Here is a 24,315-nt window from a genome sequence, read left to right on the forward strand (position 1 = left end):
GGGGGCGTGCATGCGTGGGTAGTGAAAATGGGGAGCCGTGAAAAAGTGTGGCCGAGGAGGTAAGCGAGGCTTGATCTCTCTCTTCCCTTCCTCAGAGGCCAGGGAAGGTGGAAGGGTTGCCTCACTTCCAGATGCCAGGCCCCAGCCTTCAGGCCACAACCCACTTCCTGTGCCCGTGTGCCTCTGTCAAAAGGTGATTCTCACGCTTCCTGTTGACTTCCGCTTTGTTTCAGCGGGTCCAGCCCGTGTCCCCCCCCCCCCCCCCACACCAAGCGTGCTGCTCTTGGTCTGATCGGTGAGCCCTGGGACACAGGCCCAGGTACCGTCCTGCTACTGGGAGGGTAGGGCGGACGAGGCGGGGTGGGGTGGGGGGGGGGTGGGAGAGTGTGATCGGAGAAGTTCTGGGCCAGGGGAGGGTGGACACCAGGGGCGAGGGGTCCTGGTGGTCTGCGGACCGTCTTCCTCCATGGTTGGGGTTGGGGGGAGCTGTCAAAGGCTGAGGTCAGTATGTGAAGCTGGTTATTTCTCTGGCCGTGACGCGAGAGTTTTGCTTGGGTGGCTTCCTGAAACCACAGTGCCTGTCCACGTCTCCCCAAAATCCCTTGATTTGTTTTTCTATTTCCTGGGCTGCCCGGGTAGCTTCTTCCTGGGGTGCAGAGAGAGTTTCCGGGGCTCAGACAGGTTTATCTGGGACTGACTGAGACACGGTCCCTGTGATACTTAAAAATCACACTGAGCTGACCAAGTTAGGAGAGTGCCACGAATCCTGGCTCCTTGTCTCACTCATGGGTAGATTTCTCCGAGCCCATGAGCCTGTTTTCTTGTCTACGGAATGACACGGTGTCTCTATTTTGTGGGATTTCTGTGATGCTGAAGCAGGACGATGATGACGAAAGTGTTTTGTAAACTGTAAGATGATATCCTTCAGGACTTGAGGTTACTTTTAGTTCGTTTTTTTTTTTTTAATTTTAAAGTTTATTTATTTATTATGAAAGAGAGTGCAAGCAGGGGAGAGAGAGAGAGAGAGAGAGAGAGAGAGAGAGAGAGAGAATCCAAAGCAGGCTACATGTTGTCAGCACAGCACAGAGCCCGACTTGGGGCTCAAACCCACAGATCATGGGATCATGACCTGAGCAGAAATCACAAGTCAGACACTTTACCGACTGAGCCACCCAGATGCCCCTACTTTTATTTCATTTTCTAAATGGAACTAGACCTTTTTTTTTTTTTTAACTGGTATGATAGTTGCTATAAACCCCAACAATACAGAGAAAGTGAAAGTTTTTGCATGATTCCATCCCCAAAGATGACTATGGACATTTTTGGCGTATAGATTTCTAGACTAAAAAAAAATTAAAAAACAATTTTAATGTTTATTTATTTTTTAATTTTTTTTATTAAAAAAAAATTTTTTTAACATTTATTTATTTTTGAGACAGAGAGAGACAGAGCATGAACGGGGGAGGGGCAGAGAGAGAGGGAGACACAGAATCAGAAGCAGGCTCCAGGCTCTGGGCCATCAGCCCAGAGCCTGACATGGGGCTCGAACTCACGGACCACAAGATCGTGACCTGGGCTGAAGTCGGACGCTCAACCGACTGAGCCACCCAGGCGCCCCTTAATGTTTATTCTTGAGAGAAAGAGAATGCAAGCAGGGGAGGGGCAGAGAGAGAGAGAGAGAGGGAGACAAAGAATCCGAAGCTGGCTTCAGGCTGTGAGCTGTCAGTACAGAGCCTGATGCAGGGGCTCAAACCCACAAACCCATGACCTGAGCTGAAGTCGGACACTCAACCAACTGAGTCACCCAGGCACCCCTTTCACACAGTTCTCAATTGAGTTGTTGTTGCTGTTGTTGTTGAGTTATAGGAGTTCTTATATTCTATATTCTGGAAATTAACTAGACTTCTACAATAAATATTTCTTATGTCCAACTCTATTTACTGTCCTTTAACCTTTTCTCCTTTAATAATATCACTTGAGTATCATCTCATGTTAGTTTAAAAAAAATTTTTTTTTTTAACATTTATTTAGTTTTGAAAGACAGAGGGAGACAGAGCACTAGAGTCAGGGAGGGGCAGAGAGGGGTTGGGAGACACAGAATCTGAAACAGGCTCCAGGCTCTGAGCTGTCAGCACAGAGCCTGATGCTGGGCTTGAACCCATGAAACCACGAGATCGTGACTTGAGCCAAATTCGGATGCTCAACCGACTGAGCCACCCAGGTACCCCTCATGTTAGTTTATAAATATCTATCTTGTCTGTCTTTTTTTAATGTTTATTTAATTTTTTAATTTTTAAATTTATTTTATTTATTTATTTATTTATTTATTTATTTATTTATTTATTTATTTAATTTTATTATTTTGAACGAGTAAGACAGAGTGTGTATGTGGGGAGGGGCAGATAATGAGGGAGAGAGAGAATCCCAAGTAGGTTCTGTGCTGTCAGCACAGAGACTGATGCATGGCTCTATCCCAGGAACCCATGACCTGAGCCGAAGTCAGGAGTCAGACACTTAACCACCTGAGCCACCCGGGCGCCCCTCTAGCTTGTCTTTCTTAACAGCTGTGTAGTATTCCAGTGTGTGGACATACCATAATTTATTAACTCAGTCTCTACAATGGATGTTTAGACTATTTCCTATTTATTGGTATAATAAGAAATAATTCTCCAGTAACCACCATTGAACATACATCTTTGCATATTAGCCCTGTTATTTCCTTAGTATAAATTCTTACAAATTGACTGCTGGATGAAAGGTTATGCATATATTTATAGTCTTAATTCATTCATCCAAATTCCTCTAATAAAATGTCATACTTTTTATTTATTTAAAATTTTTTTATTAAAGCTGCACAATAAAAAAAAATAGCGTTTCCCTGTCTCATCTTCCCACTTCCAAGTTCTCCCTACCAGATATAAACACTAGCAATTATTTTTGTTGTTTCTAAAGTGGTTGTATGGCTGTACTTTTTTTCTACTGTAGTCATTATCTATTTACTTATTCCAAAAGGTAAGGATGCATCACCCTATCTATATCATTGCTCCCACATCTTCCCGGTATGGTTATATCACAAATTTTGGTTAAATCAGTGTTCAGTTTACATTATAGAAGTATGTTATGCCATAACTATGTAAGTATTGTTCTCAGAGCTGTCTAGTTTATTGTTACTATTTCCTTCCTTTTGTTTAATTTCTCCCCCCTGGAGTTGACGGTTGCTTCAGTTTTTTGTTTTCTTAGTTTTAACATATGTCTCACTGATTCGCCTCCAACAGGGCTTTTACATTTTCTCATTAGGAACAGACACATCAGATCATCTCTGTTGCCATCTTTTTTTAAACTGCATATTTTAATTTCAACCCTCATTTAAAAAAAAAAGGTTCTTGTCTTGCTCCTTTTTTGTAGCACCACGTTCTTTTTTTATGGATGTGATGATATCTTTATTTCTCTGAAGATATTAAAGTCTTTCTTTTTTGGGGTTCCGGGGTGTCTCCGTCAGTTAAGCATCCAACTTTGGCTCAGGTCATGATCTCACAGTTGGTGGGTTCAAGCCCCACATTGGGCTCTGTGCTGACAGCTCAGAGCCTGAAACCTGCTTTGGATTCTGTCTCTCCCTCTCTCTCTCTCTGCCTCTCTCTCTCTCTCTCTCTCTCTCAAACATAAATAAACATTAAAGGTAAGGATAAATTTTCTTTTTCTGTTTTATCTCTGCTCCCCCCATTGTATCTACTACTCCTGTTTCCTTTGTGTGATTTTGTTCTATCTTTTATATTGGAGGCTTTTTCAAATGTTTGTGGGTTCCTTGCTAAATGTTCATTTTTATGATCAAGGAACTAGAAGCTGATTGGAGGCTCCGTGTGGGTGTGGGGGGAGGGATTGGGTGGAGGATCCTGTTGGCTGTTGGGCCTCTCCCTGAGGCAATCTGGTGGGCAGACCAGGTGCTGTGGTTGGGAGACCTCTCTGGAGCCAGAGAGGTTGAGAGAGAGTCTCTGATCTCCTGCCTGGAGGATACAAGCTAGGCTGTAGGCATTCTTGGGGGGCTGTCAGGGGAAGGAAGCTGGGATCTCATCATTCAATATGCAGCCTTTGAAGGATCTGCCCTCCCTCTATCTCCCTTCTCTTTGTGGTGTGGTGACCAAGCCTTGCCCTCTGGTCTGGAGCTTCTCTGGTTTAGTTTCTCCAGAGAATAAATGTCCTCCTCCTGCTAGGGTGGGAAAGATAAATACCTTGGCTTATCAATTGCCTGGGCTGTGAAATCAGCCTCTGAGTGTTTTGTAAACACGCTGTACTTTCAACAGATCTTCCTGTTTTTAGCCCCACCCCACACCACCTTCTGACATAAGCTGTCACCTCCAATTCTTGAGCCGGTCGGTAGGACCGAGGCACAACACTGCTTGCTTCTGGTTGGCATTCAGTTTCCAGACTTCTCTGATCCACTCCAACAGCTACCACTCACCAATCTACCTTCCATCTCCCCAGATTCTGGTAACATCTTGTGTCCACCGTTGTCTCCTCTTCTGTGCACTGTCCTGCTGTCCTGGTGGATTTCTGCCTTTTAGGATTCTTGTCCTGTCTTTGTTGTGGTGTTTCAAGAGGAAGTAAAGAGACAAGTATTCAGTCCATCCTGGTAACTGTGATAGTTATATTTGCACTCTGACCAGTGTTGTACAAGAGCATTGGCTTTCTCATACTTTTCTTTTTTTTTATTTGAGAGACAGCACACATGAGTGGGGGTGAGGGGAAGAGGGAGACAGAGAGAAAGAATCTTAGCCCCATGTGGGGCTTGATCCCACGACACTGGGATCATGACCTGAGCTGAAATCAAGAGCTAGACACTCAACTGACTGAGCCCACTCAGGCACCCTGGCTTTCTCATCCTGTTAGCAGCACTGAGTATTATCATTTATTTTGTCTTATTATTATTTTTTTAAACATTTTTTTAAAGTTTATTTTATTTTTGAGAGAGTGAGCGAGTACAAGTTGGGGAGGGGCAGAGAGAGAGGCAGACACAGAATCCGAAGCAGGCTCCGGGCTCTGAGCTGTCAGCACAGAACCTGACACGGGGCTCGAACCCACAAACTGTGAGATCATGACCCGAGCTGAAGTTGGATACTTAACAGACTGAGCCACCCGGGCTCCCACATTATCATTTCTTTTACAGTTTTCTAATCTGATTAGCAGAAAGTTATATCTCATTGTTATTCTAATTTTTAATGATATTTTTCCCTTCCTTGGATTAAGAAAGAAATCTGTATTTGCTGTAGAAAATTTGGAAAATACAGGTATGCACAAAAAAAGAAAATATAAATCGATTTTTCTATAGCCATGTACTTACAAAAATAAAAACAGAGTCATCTTAATTTGTAGTCATGCTTTTGACTTACTAATCCTAATTTGTCCTCATATTATGATACGTTGTCCTATGACGTCATCGTTAGTGGTAACATGATACTCCATTGTGTGGATATATTTTTATTTTATTTTGGGAGGAATTTTATTTTATTTTATTTTATTTTATTTTATTTTATTTTAGAGAGAGAGTGCGCGTTGAGTGGGGGAGAGAGAGAGGGAATCCTAAGCAGGTTCCATGCTCAGTGTGGGGCCCGATGCAGGGCTTGATCCCACGACACTAGGATCATGACCTGAGCCTAAATCAAGAGTTGGACGCTCAACTGACTGAGCCTTCCAGGTGCCCATTGTGTGGATATATGATCATACCCTACTGATGGGCATTTAGGTTCTTTTGGGTTAAAATTTTCATTAACAGGCTTCCCTTTTGATCATGACTCCATTTAACCGTGTTCCCACTGTGTTATCTGCTCAGCAATCTGTTTTTTTTTGGGAGGAAAGAAGAAAGGTAAAGTTTAATCCTTTTCTGGTTAAATAATTACTAATTCCAAATCGGTGAATACAGACTCGCAGAGATTTTCTAGCACTTTCTATCTTTTTTTTTTCTTTCCATGGGTCAGAGGAAGAGCTAAAGGGTCACTTTGCAGTTCTTATTAGATTTCTCCACAGCTTTCAACTCGAGGGAAGATGATAGAGGACAAAAGCACCAGGGAGGACTGATGTTTGTGAGTGATGAGAACACGGAAGCAGAGCAGGCAGGTGTCTGAAGAAATCATCCAAGAAATAGTAGCTTAAGAGAGAAAATCGGAAAGAATGAACTGGTCTGGGCGTTGAGGAATCCTGAATCCTGTTAGCTGTGTGTCCTCGGGCAGCTTGCCCAGCCTTTTTGGTTCTCCACTCTTCCTCCTCATCTCAGGTGGATTTCTTCGTTCTCTGGTGTCTTCAGAGGCTCTATGAATACAGACTTTGTCATGCCTGCCCTGTGATCCGGACAAGTTGCTTAACTTCTCGGAGACTTGGTTTTCTCATCTGTAAAGTGGGGACACGAAGAGCTACTTCACAGAGCTGCTGTGAATGGATGTTTGGCGGGTACTTATCACAGGGCCTGTCCCATACCGAGTATCCAATAAATGAAAGCTATTTTTATTGCTTCTCGCACGCCGATTGTTATGTAAGAGGAGAGTAATTATATCATCCCACGCTGTGCATATGGAAAGCAATGCTGTCTTCTCTAAAGTGGTTTTTGAGGTCCAGCCTGCAGCTGGGACAGACTCCAGGGAGCGCAGTCCAAGGTCACCACTGGCCACTGACCTCCGTTTTCAGCTCATTCTTCCTCGGCGCTTGGGTGCTGTCCAAATGTGCACCAAGTTAACACGCAGCTGTTTAACACAGATGAATAGGATGCCAGGAATGTTGGTCGACAGGGGAAGCCATAGGACGCTCCACTTTCTAAATATAAAATACCCAGGAGTGTAACCGAAGGGGACCTGAGTATTAGACGATATGATATGAATCACCAATGTGGGAGTGCTATTCAGAAGACGTTGACATGCTTTCAAGTTGTGATTAATGAGCACGGAGACGGGGGAGAGAGGTTGTGGGTGTTGCTGAAATTTTGCTCTTTGCTGCTGTGCGCTCTTGGACAAATCACCCTCTTCTGTAAAGCCAGCAGGCCGGATTCTATTTTTGTCCCCCAACGGATGGGCTTTGTATGACTGGTGGCCTGCAAAGTGATGTTATATGGTACAGACACAGACACTTGGTATTTTATCTTATTTTTTTATTTTTAATTTTTTTAATGTTTATTTTTGAGGGAGAGAGAGAAAGAGAGAGCACAAGCAGGGGAGGGGCAGAGAGGGAGAGGGAGACGCAGAATCCGAAGCAGGCTCCAGGCTCTGAGCTGTCAGCACAGAGCCCGACGCGGGGCTCGAACCCACGAACCGTGAGATCATGACCTGAGCCGAAGTCAGAGAACATGGTTTGTGGCAGCTAGAAAAACAGTGCCCCAAAGCTGTCCACATCCTTAACCTCCAGAGCCTGTGAGTGTGTTACCTTCTAGGGCAAAAAGGGCCTTGCAGATGTGGGTAAGGCTTTTGAAAAGGGGAGATTATTCTGGGATATCTGGGTGGGTCACACGGAATCGAAAGAGTCCTCAGGAGAGCAAGCCGTGTGTGTGTGTGTGTGTGTGTGTTGTGTGTGTGTGGCAAAATCAGACAATGTGACCCCAGAAACAGCTGCTGGAGGAGACGGTCAAGAGCTCAGAAGCCCTGAGGTCTCTAGACGCTGGGAGTGGCCAGAACCCACGCTCCCCTGGAGCCTCCAGCAGGAACCAGCCCCTGCCGACACGTTGACACGTTGATTGCCTCCTGTAGGTCCCATTTTGGGCAAGAACTGTAGGAGAGCACACACACTTGTGTTGTTTTAAGCCACGGAAAGCTTGTGGTAATTAGTGGCAGCGGCCACAGGAGACGAAAACACCAGACTTTAGATAGTTCTCTCGGCAAGTTCAGGGACTCCCCAGGGCATCGCAAAGGAGCGTGACAAGAATACGACCTGCCCCCACTGACCTAGGAATGACTGTAGGGCAGACTGGCCAAGGAGAGGCAGAGACCTCAGGTCCCCCAGAGAGGGTGCTTGGGACCTCCATCCTGACTCTCAGGCACTGACAGCGAGTATCATCGGGTTCAACCTGCTCGTTTTACAGAGGAAGAAACTGAGGCTCTGAGAAGGGAAGCAATGAGCAAAATCAAATGTGATAGGGCTGATTTGGCCAAGAGGAATACATTCCTGAATTCCTAAGGTGGTGGTTGGGAAGGGCTCCAGGCAGAGGCTGACTGGGCTCTCACACCAGGGTGGGGAGCCCTGAGGAGGGGTGGGGCCTCCCCTCTGGCTGGGGGTGGGGGGTGGGTCTTGCCACCCTTGACCACCTTTTGCATTTGTCTGGGCCTCTTGCTGTCACAGCGCCTCAAAACCCACAAAACCCCCTTTTGTAATTTTCAAAGTGGACATGGGGACCTGTTCCCATATTATACTGAGTAGGAATCGACAAAGGCTAGTGTGAAATGTCCTCCGAGATCCCATGGACTCAGGTTAGGTAGGGTGTAACCGTCAACGGTCAGGGTATTGTTCCCCTTTATTGAGACAGTGGCCTCCAGATACGTGAGCTGCAGAAAAGCAATCCTGATATTCCAAGTTAGCGATAGTTGACCTCCAAGATAGTTCTACCATTCAAAATCCCAAATATCATTACGTTGTCAGTTAACAGGTGTTTAGAAGATATGAAGTTGAAAAGATTGTAGGGTTGAGGGGCGCCTGGGGAGCTCGGTGGGTTAAGCATCTGACTTTGGCTCAGGTCATGATCTCGTGGTTGGTGGGTTCAAGCCCTGCGTCAGGCTCTGAGCTGACATCTCAGAGCCTGGAGCCTGCTTGGGATTCTGTGTCTCCCTCTCTCTCCGCCCCTCCCCTGCTCATGCTCTGTCTCTTTCTTTATCAAAAATAAATAAACATTAAAAAATTTTGTTAAAAAAAAGATTGTAGGGTGGAAACTAGACTTCTGCAGAACTTATGTTTATGGGAGGGAACCCCATCAGACGGGGCTAATTAGGGAGCCCTAGCAGAAGAAATTAATTCTTGTGATCTGTGCTATGCAAGTGGGAGCCTTCCTGTTGAAACTTACTCCAGCGTGTCCACGTTGGCTCTTGTATCTGAGAGAGTGGCTTGGCTTCAAGGCTGGAGTTTAAAAAGGTCCTAAAAGCCACAGACTTAAGCAAATCATTTGCAAGGAATTTCGAGCAAATTATCTTGCTTTGAGTTTGGATGCGTTTTTTTTTTTTTAATAAAAAATATACATTTAATTACTTTTGGTTAAAAAGTACCGAAAAGTGTCTGGGTGGTTCAGTCCGTTAAGTGTCCGACTTCAGCTCAGGTCATGATCTCACAGTTGGTGAGTTCGAGCCCCGCTTGGGGCTGTCAGCGCAGAGCCCTCTGTGGATCCTCTGTCCCCTGCTCTCTCTGCCCCTCCCCTGCTTGCACACATGCTATTCTACTTGGAATGTGTTTGATTAGGAGCAAGGTGGAAATACGATATGTGTGTTAGCTGCCTGAATTTTTAAATTTTGTCAACTGCTTCTTGTTAGTCTTTTTTTTTTTTTTTTTATGGTAGAGTTCTTTATCGGAGTTCTAAATGGTAAGACTGCTTCGACAAAAAGGAAGAAAAAAGGGGAAGTGCTCAGCAGCAGAGAGCAATGAAAATATGTTAGAACTTAAGAACATTCGTTGCAAGGTTATTTCTCCATTCAGCAAATGTTAAGTGCCTGCTCCGTGCCAGGTGTCGCCCTAAATGCCACCCTAAATATAAAAACACTGAAAAGTTCTAGCCTATTCGTTTCTTCTCAGTAGCTTTCACTACCCCGACATGCTAATGTCTCTTTTCTGTTTCCTTTCTTTTCTGTAAGCTTGTTTCATGACCTGCTCTATTCCTGGAGCCCAGAACAGGACAGGCACTCGGTAAGTATTTATTGAACGGCCATTCCGTCCCGTCTGGGTAACTTTGACTCACTGGCTTCCCTGGGGATGGGTTTTGGCTGAAATTGGCTGGTACAATCAGCACAGGTTGGTAAGAAACACTCCCATTTCCTTAAAGTCCCGTCGTTTCATCAGAATGGTTTGGGAGTGAGCAAAACCAGCGCCACTTTGCCTCTGTAAAGGTATGTGAGCAGGTATTGCTTCTGTCTGGGGACAGTCACACTGTTTATGTAGGTGTGATGTCAACAGCCCTTGGGGTTGCCAGGTGTTACCCAAGCTAGCAATTAAGAGTGTGGTATCATCCTTCTCTGTGTAGGCAGCTGGCGCTCTGGGGTGTGGGCAGTGACACAAAGGGCTGGGTGGGAGCCGGGGCTGACAGTGAAGACAGAGGCTTGGATGGCAGGGGGAGGCTCTGAAGCCAGGAAAACCAGGAGGCTCTAGATGGTTCCAGAATGGGAGGAAGTCCGCCGTTCAGGTAGGTTGCTGGGGAAGCAATGGGGGCAGTTCCAAGAGATTCATGGCAATGTGGCAGGATATCAGGTTCCATTAATGGTGGGGGGGAGGGTGAGGGAGGCTAAGCAAAGACTCTTCAAGCCTCAGTTTACCCCACCCCGGATAAGGACGAGGGCCCTTTCCCTCCAGGCACCAGAGCTGGACTCTGACAGGAAGGCCTGTTTCAACCTCAACCTGAATTGTCCTCTTTCTCACCTGCACGGGGCCACTTCTTAGCAAGCCAGCCCGGAGGCCTGCGGAGGGTGGGGGGCCCTGGAGACATGTGGTCCTCCAGCCGGAAGCAGGCGGCATTCTTAGACACAGTGGAAAGGGAAAGAGCAGCAAGGGAGTTTGGAACGTAAACCAGAGCAAAGTCATCATACCCAATCCTTGTCTTTCCGTGGACTCACAGACGCCTGGAGTTTGGAATTTAGGGGACAGAGATTCAGACAGCAGAGCTGAGGTTTGGAAGGCCCAGTGGCTTTGTGTGGTTGGCGAGCACTGTTTGTTCTAGAAGCTACTGAGGATGCAAGAAAGGCAACAAAGGAATTTCCTCTTGTCTTCAAGGTGGTGCAGGATTACCTCGGGCTCGGCTGTTCGGGCTCCAGGGTCAAGGACCAACCAGAAGGGAGCATTTTTGAATCAAACGTAAACTGGTTACCATCCCTTATCTTGGGGGAACTTATCTGGTTGAAGGCTGCACATTCTGCAGACACCTTAGCAGTCATGCATCCAACCAATTTTTATTTATGTAAAACATTTTTAAAAATTAAGTTTATTTTGAAGGGGGGAGGGGCGCAAAGATCCCAAGCACAGGGGCGGGGCTCAAACTCACGAACCGTGAGATCATGACCTGAGCCGAAATCAAGAGTTGGACCAACCAACTGAACCACCCAGGCGCCCCTCCAACCAATATTTATTGAATGCCCCACTTTAGTAGGCCAGAAAGTAAGATAAACTTCTCTATTCAAGGCATTTGCATATATTATGACGTTTTTATTTTCATATCTCTGTTGCATTTTATATAGCAGCCCTTTATCTTTTTTTTTTTTTTTCAACGTTTATTTATTTTTGGGACAGAGAGAGACAGAGCATGAACGGGGGAGGGCAGAGAGAGAGGGAGACACAGAATCAGAAACAGGCTCCAGGCTCTGAGCCATCTGCCCAGAGCCTGACGCGGGGCTTGAACTCACGGACCGCGAGATCGTGACCTGGCTGAAGTTGGACGCTTAACCGACTGCGCCACCCAGGCGCCCCATAGCAGCCCTTTATCTTAAGGGCCTTGACAATTTTATGGAGGAAGGCAATCAATCCTGTGACATCAAACCCTATATTCACTCAGGGACCAGCCCCTGCCACACCGCATCCTCCCACCCTGGGTATGTTTCTTCACAGCACCTGTCGTGATCTGACAGAAATAAATTTGTCTGCTTGCTTATTGTCTGTCTTCCCCATTAGAATAGAAACTCCGTGGGGGTGGGGGTGGGTGTGCTTTTTAGAGTGATGTGGTTGAATCCCCAAGGCCTAGAACAGAGCAAGCACTACACTCAGAGCTGATGAATGAAAGACTTGCCACCTTCTAGAAAGCTACTCCTCACCTTGAGTATCCAAGAGTATAATTTTTAAATAAAATCCCCTATTATTATTATGGTTATTCTTAATAACCATATTAAGGGGATTGTAGGTACTATAGGCTGGGTTTAAGATTTGGGCTACAGGGGCATGTGGGGGGCTCAGTCGGTTAAGCCTCCCACTTTGGCTCAGGTCATGATCTTGCCATTTCTGAGTTTGAGCCCCGCGTCGGGCTCTGTGCTGACAGCTCAGAGCCCGGAGCCTGCTTCCGATTCTGTGTCTCCCTCTCTCTCTCTGCCCCTCCCCTGCTCATGCTCTGTGTGTGTGTGTGTGTGTGTGTGTGTGTGTCTCTCTCTCAAATATAAATAAACATTAAAAAGTTAAAAAGAAGATTTGGGCTACAGAAAAGTCATAATTGCCCCCGACTTGGAGTCCAATTCCTTTGTAACCTGACATCACCTAAGTTGAGCCTTGTATACTAGTGAAGCTTTGTATAATGTATTTTCTTCTCAGAATTTGGGGCATTTTCCAGAATGTGCTGTCGGTCTTGCATTTGGAGTTATAGCCACCAAACTATTGATTCATTCTTTCACTTTTAATTAAAGCACATTGAATTGAGTGTTTGCTAAATGCCTGTTGCTGGGGGATAGTAGGACAATCAATATTGTCGCTGTGGTCGGTGAGCTTTGGTTCTTTGTGGGGAGCTCAGACACCTCTATGACCAAAAAGCTGTGTTCAGTAAGTCCCCTGCGAACTATGTGAGGTTTTACTTGAACTCAGAGGAAGGAGCATTCATTTTGGGGCTTTAGGTATTCAGGGAAGGCTTCTTGGAGGAGGTGGCATATGAATGAGACTTCCAAAGGCAGAGAGGAAGGTGGGCTGGCCAAGTCTAGAGAGCAACAGTCACATGCAGGGCAGTGGGAGTCAAATAAAAGCCCAGAGAGGGGTGCCTGGATGGCTCAGTCAGTTGAGCATCTGACTCTTGATTTCAGCTCGGGTCATGGAGTCGCGGTTTGTGGGATCAAGCCCCGTGTCACACTCTGTGCTGATAGTGTGGAGCCTGTTTGGGATTCTCTCTCCTCCCTCTGCTTCTCTTTCTCTCTCTCTCTCTCTCTCAAAATAAATAAACATAAAAAAAAGGCTCAGAGAGGCAGGGAGCTGTTTGGGGGACATAGTGGAGGGTCTAGGTGAACTGTAGGAAGTCGACAGAAGTGGGTTGGAGTTGCTTTGGGAAGGCCTTGTACTTGACCACAAAGGCAACAGGATGCTGAAACAAGCTTTGGAGGCAGTGGTGCTCTGTACACGGAGGGATTTTAGAAAGATGATTCTGATGGGCTGGAACAAGACGAAATTCAAGGGAGAGAAGTCTGGGAAGGGAGGGGGCAGAGACACAGGAGACTCTGCACTGGGGAGATCCAGGGAGAAAATAGTGGGAAAATGGATTTGAGGGAGTCTTTTGGGTTTGGTGCCCTCGAGAGTAAAACGGAGGCCGGGGAAGGGGATGATTAAGGGTGATTTGATGAGGCCTTTGTATCTTAGTAACCAGGAAAGTGAGGATGTCATTGGCAGAAACCTGAAACTCATTTTGAAAATTTCAGCTGGGGCCAAAGGAGGATGTGTTTTGGGGGTGTAGGCAGGAGGTAGAGGAGGTGGTGGGACATCTGGTGGATGTGTCCGGCAGGCCGTTAGTAACCAGCTAGCCATCGGGAGTCCCTTGCCCAGCCTGGGTATGGAAAATACCGGCCACAAAAATAGGGAGGGAGTCACCTGAATCAAACCTTTGATTTTGAGGTGTCCGCTCACCTGATTCAACAAAGGGCTGCATATACCCCATCTTCTCAGAGTTTTCAAGGCAGGCCTGTGTGCACCGCGTCACCTTTGTGTGTGATGTGGCTGGAGTCCAGCACTCTCATTAGCTGGAGTTGACATTTGTGTCCAAACCTCTCCTGAGGCAACTGGTCAACCCCCACTACCCCGCAGTGGAAATCAGCCTCTGTTTCCTGAGTCTCTGAGCGTGTGGGTGGCAGGGAAGGTGGGGGTGTTTGTGCAGCCTCTCAAGGACTGTGATATTGACCCCTTTAGCTCGATCCCAGAGGGACCTTGTACGGGGACCCATGCTTCAGCATCCCCCTACTTGATAGTTGACGAAGGTAGAGACTGGAACAACTTCGCTCATCTTTTTTACCTTCACAGAGCTGATTTTGTAACTTCGTTTGCTTTTAGAGGCTGCTTTCGGTCGTCGCTTCTTTATTTTCTCTAGATGGGCATACTGGAAGCAGGGAGTGGGGCAAAGGTCGTTGACCGCTACCTGAGAGAAAGCTCAACAGCACAGAGGAAGGAGATCAGTAAAGGGCTTTGATATTACCGAGAGCCCGGCCAGGCAAAGCCCATTCGTTAAGATGGGGCCCATGCACGAGTCCTGACAAACACCGGTGCAGGATCCAGACCGGGTAGGTTGGGATGGTGGCCTGCAAGATGACGCCAACATTTTCTGTAGGGCCTGGCCTGCCATGAGGTGACTCAGTGTATTTCCTAGGACTTCGGCCAGGAGGCGGGGCCAAGAGTTGCAGACTTTATTTTTTCCTCTTGGGCTGGGACTGCTCTGTCTTGGCACTAGGTCCACAGGAAGGTCTGCCTGCTTAATTAGCTCTTTGCCTGTGACCTCATCGGTCAGAGCACAGCTTCAGCCAGGGAAGCAGAGCCCCAGACCCTGAGAGAGCTTCCGCAGTGTCCCAGGTCACTGGGCTTGGACAAAGACCTGCTTGGGTTTAAACTCTACTTTAAACCCTCAGTTTTGCAGCATATACACTCAAGGTAATAATTCCAGCCTCACAAGCTGCTTGGGTGGACGGAGGGAGGGAATTGATGGAAAGCACTTAGCACAGTGCTTTAGTCCAATAAACAGCAGTTATTATTAATAGACCCCCTAGTTGAGTGGCTGTGTAATTGGGGTAACAGTGTGGTTTCTGGAATTAAACAATCCAGATCAGTTGGGTTTGGATCTCGAGTCCTCTTTTTTTTTTTTTTTTTTTCCTAGTTGACTGACCTTGGGCAACTTTGCTTTTGCTGAGTCTCTGTTTCCTCATTTGTAAAGTGGGAATACTAACAGTACCTATGTTGCAGGGTCATTGTGAGGAGTATGCAAATCAACATTTTGCATAATTATCAGTATACACACATGGCACAGTGAAGGTGAACGACTCTTACAGCCAATACCATGATCTTTCAACCTGAAGCTTTCCGAGCCTAGCTCAAGGTACCATCCTTAACCCATTGATCTCTTCTCCAATATTTATTATTTGGACACCTCTTACAGTCCATTTTGCATTGTTCCAGTTTATGTCCATTTCCCCCCAAAACACAGCTGGACTTCCCAGACTCACCTTGCCTTTGCCTTGAGGCCTTTCACATCATTATTGTGTCCAAAAAGCCCAAGGATCCTATTCCAGCAGTACTGACATCAGAGAGATAATTACACTGCACATTATACAGTAAAGATTCCTAGAGTTGTTTTCGAAACAGCTCTGTTCAAGTTTCCACTCCCCAAGCGGTTGCTCATCCTCATTTCCCCCCTTTCTGAGCTGAGTGCCCCCCTCAACCCTCTTCCCTCGCGAGTCCCCTAGGATTCCATTCTTCAGGGGCTCCAGAGGCATAAACACACAAACAAAACGACGCTTAGACACGTAAAATATATGTGGATATATTTGTATTCCCCTCAAAGAATCCATTCATTTATTCAGCAAGTGTATTTGAGTGCCCACTCTGTCTGGGACCAAGCCACCTGTAGGGATGAGAAAGACAGGAGGGTCTAGCTCTCCTGGAACTTCACAATCTGCCGGAGGAAGACAAGCACGGGTGTACAATTTCGGGGTGGGGGGGGGGGGAGTCCCGTAAAAACTACACAGGTCTTAGTGGGAAGGACGACGAGAATACCCCTGTTAATCTGCTAGGTGGTCGGGGTCGGCGGGTGGGGTCGGTGGTGAAATCTGAGCCGAGAGGCACCTTGCAAATGAGCGCTCTGAAACACAAGATACTTGAAGGACCTCGGTAGCTGAAAGTCTGGGAGGCAGGAAGGTCTCACCCCTGCGGGCGTCACTTCCCCGAACCTCACCATGTTCTCGGGGGAACCGCGGCGCCGCGGCGTCACCTGCGCGAAGGCCCTCTTCCCCCCGCCCCCACCAGCCTGACGTCAGCGCGCCCGGCCCGGCCCGCCCCCTCCTCGTGACGCCGTCCCCGCCGCAGCCCCGCCCCGGTCGTCCGCGCCCTGGCGCGCATGCTCCGGGCCCCGCCCCGTGCGTCACAGAATGGCCTCGGCCCGCGGGGCGGCCTCTGACGTGTCGGGGAGGAGCCGGGCGCCGAGGTGCGCGGAGTGGAGCTCTGGGCTGCGGAGGGGAGCGGAGCTGAGCGGCTGGGCGGGCCTGGCCAGGCCAGCGGAGCGGAGACGTCGGTCGAGCGGCGGCGAACATGCGCTTTTGACACATTGGAGGTGAGCCGGCGGTGCGGGGCCGCTCCCGAGGGGGCCGGGCCGGGTGGCGGCGGCGGCGCCGAGGCCTGTCCCCTGGGGTGGGGGTGTGGGGGGGAAGCCTGCCCGGCCCACGGGCCGGCTGTGAGGCCCCGCCGGGCCGGGCCCGGGCTCTGGGGGCGGCCAGTCCGGGGCAACTGTTCCAACCGCTCCAACTGCCCCCCTGCCCGTCCTGGTCCGAGGTGCGGCCCCCCGAGGGCGGCCTGTGGGGCTGGGGTGAGGCGTGCGCGGACGCAGGCCGGGACGTGGCACCGGGGCCGGGGCGCTGGTGGCGCTAGGAGTGGTCGGGTCGGAGGTGGCAGCGGCGCGCCCAGTCTCCCCCCCCAGGTCCCTTCGTCCTGGAGGGCTGTGCGCTCGGATTCCCAGCTCGCGTGGCCTCTCCCCGCTGGGGGCGACAGCGGAAGCAGCCCACGTCGGGCTCGGGTGACACTGCCGTGACTCCTCGCCCCTCCCGGAGTTGGGAAAAGTGTCTGGGTTGCTTGTGCTCGCCCCCCCCCCCCCTTTTTTTGGTAGTTAGCAACAAAGTAACCTTTTAAGTTTTGCCAAGGAAGTGAGGGTTCTTTGAGCGCTGGTGATTAAATCCCAATTCTGTAGCGCCCTGACGCATTTCAGAACCCTCGTTGCTGCCTGTTTGGAACCTCATCGCCCAGTCGTTGTTGTGCCTGATTCTGTTCTTGCCGGATAACAGAGAGCACCCCCGGCGGTCGAGGGGGGTCATTGAGCCCAGGTGGGGTGGAGGGCGGTAGGTGGTAAGTGATTTCTCCTGGGCTTTGGAGTCTACAAGTGGTGAAAGGCTTCGTGTGGATCAGAATTTACGTCTCTGGGCTCGGTCTCCCTTCCAAGTACTAACCAGGCCCGACCCTGCTTAGCTTCCGAAATCACACAGCGTGTTCAGGGTGGTATGGCCGGAGACACGTCTCTGGGCTCGGAATCACATTTGTGTGTGTGTGATTTTTATACCCTTCTCAACTAGAAAGCAGAGCAGAAAATCTGGCTTGTCTAAACTGTGCCGACAGCTAGGAGAAGGTGCATTCACCTGTTTTTTGTTTTTGTTTTTGTTTTTTTTTTTTGAGCACATTTACCTGCTTGCTGCCCAGTCATAGAGAAGATTCTAACTCTGTCTGGAACGTTCGTGGGTTGTGCTGGCTAATCGTTTTGTATCCTCCACCTGTGAACCAGAGTAATTAGTGGCTTCGCTCAATCACAAAGTGCGGTAAAATGCAGCCTTAAGTTCGTGGGTTGGAGAGAACCAACGGAGAGCTGAGCAAGATCTCTCTTCCGAATTTTTACTAAAATTCACATCTACGACTGAGAGATTATAAGTAACAAGAGGAAAGTTGGGTTGGCCCTGGTTAGAGGTTGGCCCGGTCCAGGTGGCAGTGGCTGACTCTTCCGAAGCTGTTTTCTTTTCGGTTCTGTTTTGGCTTGTTAAATAAATGGAAGTTGGATAAGGGACATTCAGAGTAGGTAGGAACCTCAGTAAAAACTTAGATCTTGCTTTCACGACATCTGCAAAACTTATTTTTATTCTCATTTTAAATCGCGCTGACATAAATGCAGTTACTGACGCTTAAAATTACTTCTGGCAGAAGTTCCTGACCACTTCGTGAGGTAGGAGAAGAAATTTGACAGGCCTGAAAGGGAGAGCATATTTATGATAAGCTTTGAAAAGTAAAACAAACAAACAAAAACAACACACCAAAAACTGTAAATGTCACCTTTGGGAGAAGTACGAGATTTTGGTTAAAATGCATGCACATTACCTATAGTGAATTCCAAAAGAACTCTCTCAATCTCATTAAGTCCCTAATACAACTATTAACAAGATGACAACATCCCATGAAATGAATTTTCTTATTCCATTGCACAAAAAGTAGGTTCTCTGTAAGTACAGCATTTTGGACAGGCTGTTTCATACCCAGATGAGCTGATTTGTCAGTTACTAGATATCCAAAGGTCACATACAGTATGATGTTGCCCCCATGTAAAAGTTGTCATACTTTTGAGATCTGTACCCCGTCTGTGTGAGACACGGCATTGAGGGAAGATTTGGGTAGCAGGGGAGAGGACAAATTTATCAGCTTTGATTGCAGCTTCCTGAGATTATTGACGTGTCATTAATAGCTTTAAATTTTTTTTTTTTTTAGCAGTGTAGTTTTCCATATTGGCTAACTCTGTATAGCCTTAGTATCTCCAGTTACATAGTTTCAAGTAACACAGTAAACACATCCTCCCGCTGTAACCTGAGGCAAACTGAACCGACTTCCTCTTTACAGCCCCTGAGAAGATCTTTTGAATATCCGCAGTGGTAGCAAGTGTTCGTCATTTGTAAAAATTCTGATTTTTGGAAAAGGTTATTTCTCATGAATAAAATCAGAATGATAAAACTGGATAATACCAATCAGGAAGCAGTAAGAATGAGGTGTGACCACAAAGAAGTAACTGTTTTGTTTTTTTTTTAGTTTCTAATCTAGGTCTTCAAGGCTGTTCCAAAAGAAGTTTTAAAAATGTTTTCAGTAATGGTGGTTTCACCAGACTGTGTGTATACCTTCTGGAAGAGATTAACTTTTAAGGAATCATTTGTATGTTATAAATTCTGAAGCACATTTATTTTGTGGTCGTATTTCAAAGGTCCACTACTGAACAATTTTTTTTTGTACAATTTAACAAAATTTATGCTACATTTACTATGTGCCAGGCCTAGTATTAAGTACTTTACACATATTAATTCACTTAATCTTCATAACAACCTTATTTTAGTTATGACCCCCATTGTACAGGTGAGGAACTGGGGGACTGTGGTTGAGTAACTTGCTCAGGGTCACCCAGTGAGTGAATAGAGGAGTCTGATTCAAACCCAGGCAGTTTGGCTCCGGGATCTGGGCTTTTAGCTACTATGCTGTGTTGTTTCTACCCCATGTTCCTGGGTTAAATGTTTTTAATTGGTTTGTTCCAGAAGAGGTGATGGTCACTTTAGTAAAAGGTTTCAGGTGTAGATTATACTGTTTCAGGGGCCAATAAGCACGTTGTAAAAGCAGCCTCTAATTGCAAAAATCGTAGTCAACATTCAGTTCAAATAAGAATCAAGAGAATAAGAGACGCATGTGTGAAGTAAAAACGCATATTAATTTTGCTAGTGTTATTTGACACTGAACTAAGTAGTTGGACAAGGAGGACACAAGAAATAGAGCTAGACGTTCAAGAAGTTTCTCAGGAAAGTCTATTTAAAACCTGAGTCACCAGAGAATACTGATGGAAACGTTGGTAGTTTTGTGAAGAATATGGCCCTATTTAAGAACCAAAAATCAGGGACAAATGGGTACTTTATAGCACACTCACAAGTGTAAATAGTGAGATTCCTCAGGGAACACTACTAAGTGCCCTTCAAAGTCATAACCACATTCGGGTCTTAAGACCCGTGTAAATGGGCCGGGAACAACAGAACAGCCTCCTCCACAGAAGTTTCAGATTTGGCAGTTTTAGATTAAAAACAACTGTAGAAGGATTGACTCCACATTAAAACACATTCAAAGAAATGTCAGTTGCCCAGGACGGCATCTGATGGTCATTATGAACTTCTGTAAGGACTCCAGCCCGTGGACCACACAGTCGACCCATAGCAATTGCTGTCTCGTAGCAGAGAGAGTACTGAAAACTTAAAAACATGTTGAAATTCTGAGGGGGCACCCATCACTCAATTTCAGAAAGGCGTGTATGTAATCTAGAGAAGGTCCAAAGCATGACAGTGAATTTTGAAGGGACCAAGATGGCTGCCGAGTGAATATTAGCTACAAAGACCAGAAATACTTTGAGAAGAAGTATTATCCTCAAAGTCTACAAAATTAAGGCTTAAAAAATAATACAAACTTGTTCACCAAATCCTAGAACCTTACAAGGGAGCAACACACAGAAGTTATGGCAATTAAAACAAAAACAAATTTTTTTTAATGTTTGTTTATTTTTGAGAGAGAGAGGGAGACACAGTCCGATGCAGACTCCAGGCTCTGAGCTGTCAAGCACAGAGCCCTATGTGGGGCTCAAACCCACAAACTGTGAGGTCATGACCTGAGCTGAAGTCGAACACTCAACCGACTGAGCCACCCAGGCGCCCCTAAAGTTATGGCAAATTTAAGGGCAAAAATAGGAATTTCACTGATGGCTATAAAATATGGAACTTGTCTCATTTGCATAAAATAATGTAAACCAACAGATTAAACATTGTAGACTTGAAATCTTTTAAAATGTATATAAAGCTTAGGACTTTCTAACAGTGTGTTTCACTTCTCAGAAGTTTTTACTTTTTTTCTTTTTTAAAAAAGATGTGAAGTAGTATCTATCCCCAGCATGGGGCTTGAACTCACAACCCTGAGATCTGAGAGTCACGTGCTCCCTTGACTGAGCCAGCCAGTGCTCCTACTTTTTTTCTTACAGACATAGGAGTGATGTGTGTTCATCACAACCTTACGTTTTTCCAGCTTCCCACTCAGATGGTCTGTTACCTGGGATTCCTCATTTTTTCTGGAGCCGTCCATCTGGCTGAGTTACTCCTTTGGCCTGATGGACTAGGCTTCATCTGGGGACCTCTTTGCAGTCCTACGTTGGAGCCACCGTTTCTTGTATCCTTTGCTGTCCAGCCTAGGTCTTGGTTCTCTCTCCCGTGGAACTGGCTCAGGAAGTGTGTGGGAAGTGACCCCCCTGAGATCTTAATGTGAGAAAAAAATTCTCTCATTGTCTGAATTTACCTGTTTCCTCTGTGTTCAGTAGGTCCTGGGGTTTTCTTATTCACACCGCTGGGTTTTCTCATTTGTCTGGTGGTTCTTGGTTGTCCATTTATATTTAAGACCAGAGGGCTGGATGGTGATCATTTTATTTATTTTTTATTTTTTTATTTAAAAAACATTTTTTAAAATGTTTATTCATTTTTGAAAGGCAGAGACAAGCAGGGGTGGGGCAGAGAGAGAGGGAGACACAGAATTCCAAGCAGGCTCCAGGCTCCCAGCTGTCAGCACAGAGCCTGACGCGGGGCTTGAACTCACAAGCGGTGAGATCATGACCTGAGCCGAAGCCGGACGCTCAACTGACTGGGCCACCCGGGCGCCTCTGGATAGTGATCATTTTAGATGGCAAGCTTGTGGTGGTGTCTCCAAAGCTGTCCCCTGTATGTCCCTTAAGCTCCATATTCTTCGATGTGGAGCCTGTTTGGAGGCTTTTAAGTGACTGCGAATATGGCTTGGCATGCATCGGACAGATTATTCTGTCTAGCCAAGAACGATAGGTTTTATAATCCCCATTTAATACATGGTAGAAATAAACTCACAAATCTTTTTACTTATGCCATTCCTGGAATAGGAATTTAGATATTAATAAAGGAAAGCATTACTTTGGAAAGTAAAGAGGGAATAACGAAAGAAAGGTTATAAATCAGTGTGAATATTTGTTGAATTTCTACTGTGTCGCATGTTTCTGGTGATGGAGGAGGGATTTATAAATGAGACACGGGTCCTGCTCTCAAGGAACTAGCTGGGAACCTTTCCTTTTTCTGCAGATGTTTATCTGAGCTAGAGCAGGTAGCAGCAAACTTTGCTTCTTGTGTTCCTCTGATCTTCATAACGTTTCGCAAAACCGTAATTTATTGGATTGTGTATTAAAAAACCGAATATTTGAATTGCATATTGGTGTGTGGTTGCCATTGTTTAAGTGACCAGTGCATCTATCCAAAATTGAAGACCCGTGCCTGTGAGCTTCTGTAGGGCTGAACTCATAGATTTCAAATGTAACCCACATTTTTTGGGGCGTTTTGGGGAAAGGCCTTACGTAGAGCATTCAGAGGACACAGTGATTGTTGCCTCATGTTTGGATGCTCGCTCTCGTGTGCTGAAGTTATATCTTCATCTGGCTTGTTAATATGAAATAGGTCCCTTCCCTCAGTGACTTAGGCAGGAACTCTCAAGAGTTATTGATAGCACATGGTGATGCCTTCAGGGGCTTCCGATACTCTTTTGGGATACAGATACTTCTGGACTGGCCTCATCATTCACACCTCACTACATATTGTAGCTACAAATAAGATTGCCCCTACAACTGGGAAAATGGAGTGGGGATGGGGAGCTTTGATGAAGGGATAGGATTGTAAGATCAATCAGTAATGTTTACTAGTCAGTATACCTACTTGAAGAAACCTTAAGTCATCTAGTCCAAACTCTAATTAGATGAAAAAAACGGTTAAGAGAGTAAGCATATCGCTTAAGGAGTTTAATGGCAGAACTGGAGCCCTGGAAGCCGGTCTCAGCAGGACTCCTCACTCCGTGCAGCTTACATTTTAACGTGCTGTTGGGCCATAAGGGCATCTCCAAGAGCAGGGTAACGCAGACAGAAGTGAGCCGTGGAGGAGTGATCGCATTAGAGGAGGGGGCACTTGGTGCACTCAACACTTCTCTGGTGCTCAACAGTGTCTGACACGTAGCAGTTGCTCAGGAAAAGCTAGAGAGCACTAAGTACTTTCTCTGAGCAAAGTGTTGTGCTTGGTGCCATGAGAGAGGCGGAGTGTGTCAAGAATCCATCTGTTTTCAAAGAACTCTTAGGCTGATTGGTAATTTCAGATAATCGGGAGACTGACTAACATGTCGAAAGTAATGCTGGGTGGTGTGGTTAGGAGAGGTTGGACTGAAACACTGCAGCTGGCCTCAAACCAAGTGTGTGAAGTTATCTGTTACTATTATTCCATGAGAAATCACTCTTGTACCTACCTGTCTGGTATACCCGCCCTGAAGTTGGAGTTTCCTGTTGTGACTTCTTGCTCAGCCTTTGTGAGTGGATCGTGCTCTGTGAACTCCCAAGTTCTCTGCAACCCCAAGTTTCTATTCATTTACTTCTAAAGCTGGTCTTCAGTTCTTGCTGCCCAGTATGGATTAGGTTGATCCAATTTTGGTTTAACGTAGTTAATATTATTGAGTATCTTGCTATCGTGCGGGCATTGTGTTGGGGTAGAAATAAGAACAGTGCACAGCCTGATGGTTTAAGCAAATGCATTACTGTGTGGTAAGTATATTCAGGAAAGCAAGTGTGGGGTATGATGGCAGACAGGAGTGTAGGGGATTTTAGTGCTGTCTGGGTGAGGCTAGGAAAGGCTTTCTGGAAGGGATGGCAGCGAGGTTTGAAAGGACAAGTAGACCCTTTCCAAATGCACAAGGACGTGAGAGCCATTCCAGGTAGAGGAGCATCCAGATCTGAAACAGGATGTCATGTTAAGACCGTTTTGAACAGTATTGCTGGAATATAAAATGGGATACTTGGGAGGGGGTTGTAGGAGGTAAGACACTCTAGTTATGAATGTAGAGTGAGCCCAATGACCTTGGTATTTCATTTTCTGGCCAGTTGGAGTTTTTAGATAGTCCACACGCAAAGTTAAGTGAATAGATCCCCCCCCCCCCCACACATGCTTTGGGTGAGCAACCAAGATTAGAGAACATTGAAGTTGGGGGATTAGTGAGCTTATGGAGGAAGCTTTGGACTTAAAAGAAGTGTAATAATAGTAAATTATTGAGAATGTGGTACCCGATTACCTAGTATGGTCACCTGGCATGAAATGTCCCAGATAGGTCTTTTGAAGCCATCGTATCCCAGAGGGGGACATGCTATAGTAGCATCAGCTCAGGCAGTAAACTTGGTTCTGTCACTCTATTCCCAGAAGATCAGCTGGCTGGAATGCAGCTGCCGGAGCCCGGTGTGCTGGACGATTCCGCGGGGCCAGTTCCTGTATAGCCTAGGGCTTTGACCCAAAGTGCCTCGTGTGCCTCTATACCAGAGCACGTTGTTGATGTACTCTTCTGACTTTATCCAGAACATTGGGGGTCCCT

The 24,315-nt window shown here is 46.5% G+C and overlaps 1 protein-coding gene across 8 annotated transcripts in view; it reads left to right on the forward strand.

Moving 5' to 3' along the window:
- Window positions 1-263: 263 nt before the first annotated feature.
- The window catches only part of NDEL1 (nudE neurodevelopment protein 1 like 1), a 90,809-nt gene continuing 66,757 nt past the window's right edge, over window positions 264-24,315 (forward strand). For 2 of the 8 annotated variants that reach the window (XM_027047715.2, XM_027047716.2), the window contains exon 1: window positions 16,253-16,423. The gene's annotated coding sequence lies outside the window, so the exon portion shown is untranslated. Of the gene's footprint in view, window positions 320-9,803; window positions 9,856-10,220; window positions 10,349-16,235; window positions 16,424-24,315 lie in introns of those variants that run through there. The other 6 variants (XM_027047711.2, XM_027047708.2, XM_027047707.2 and 3 more) reach the window with 6 other exon arrangements.

The sequence above is a fragment of the Acinonyx jubatus genome, chromosome E1, assembly GCF_027475565.1.
Source record: "Acinonyx jubatus isolate Ajub_Pintada_27869175 chromosome E1, VMU_Ajub_asm_v1.0, whole genome shotgun sequence".
Classification (NCBI taxonomy): domain Eukaryota; kingdom Metazoa; phylum Chordata; class Mammalia; order Carnivora; family Felidae; genus Acinonyx; species Acinonyx jubatus.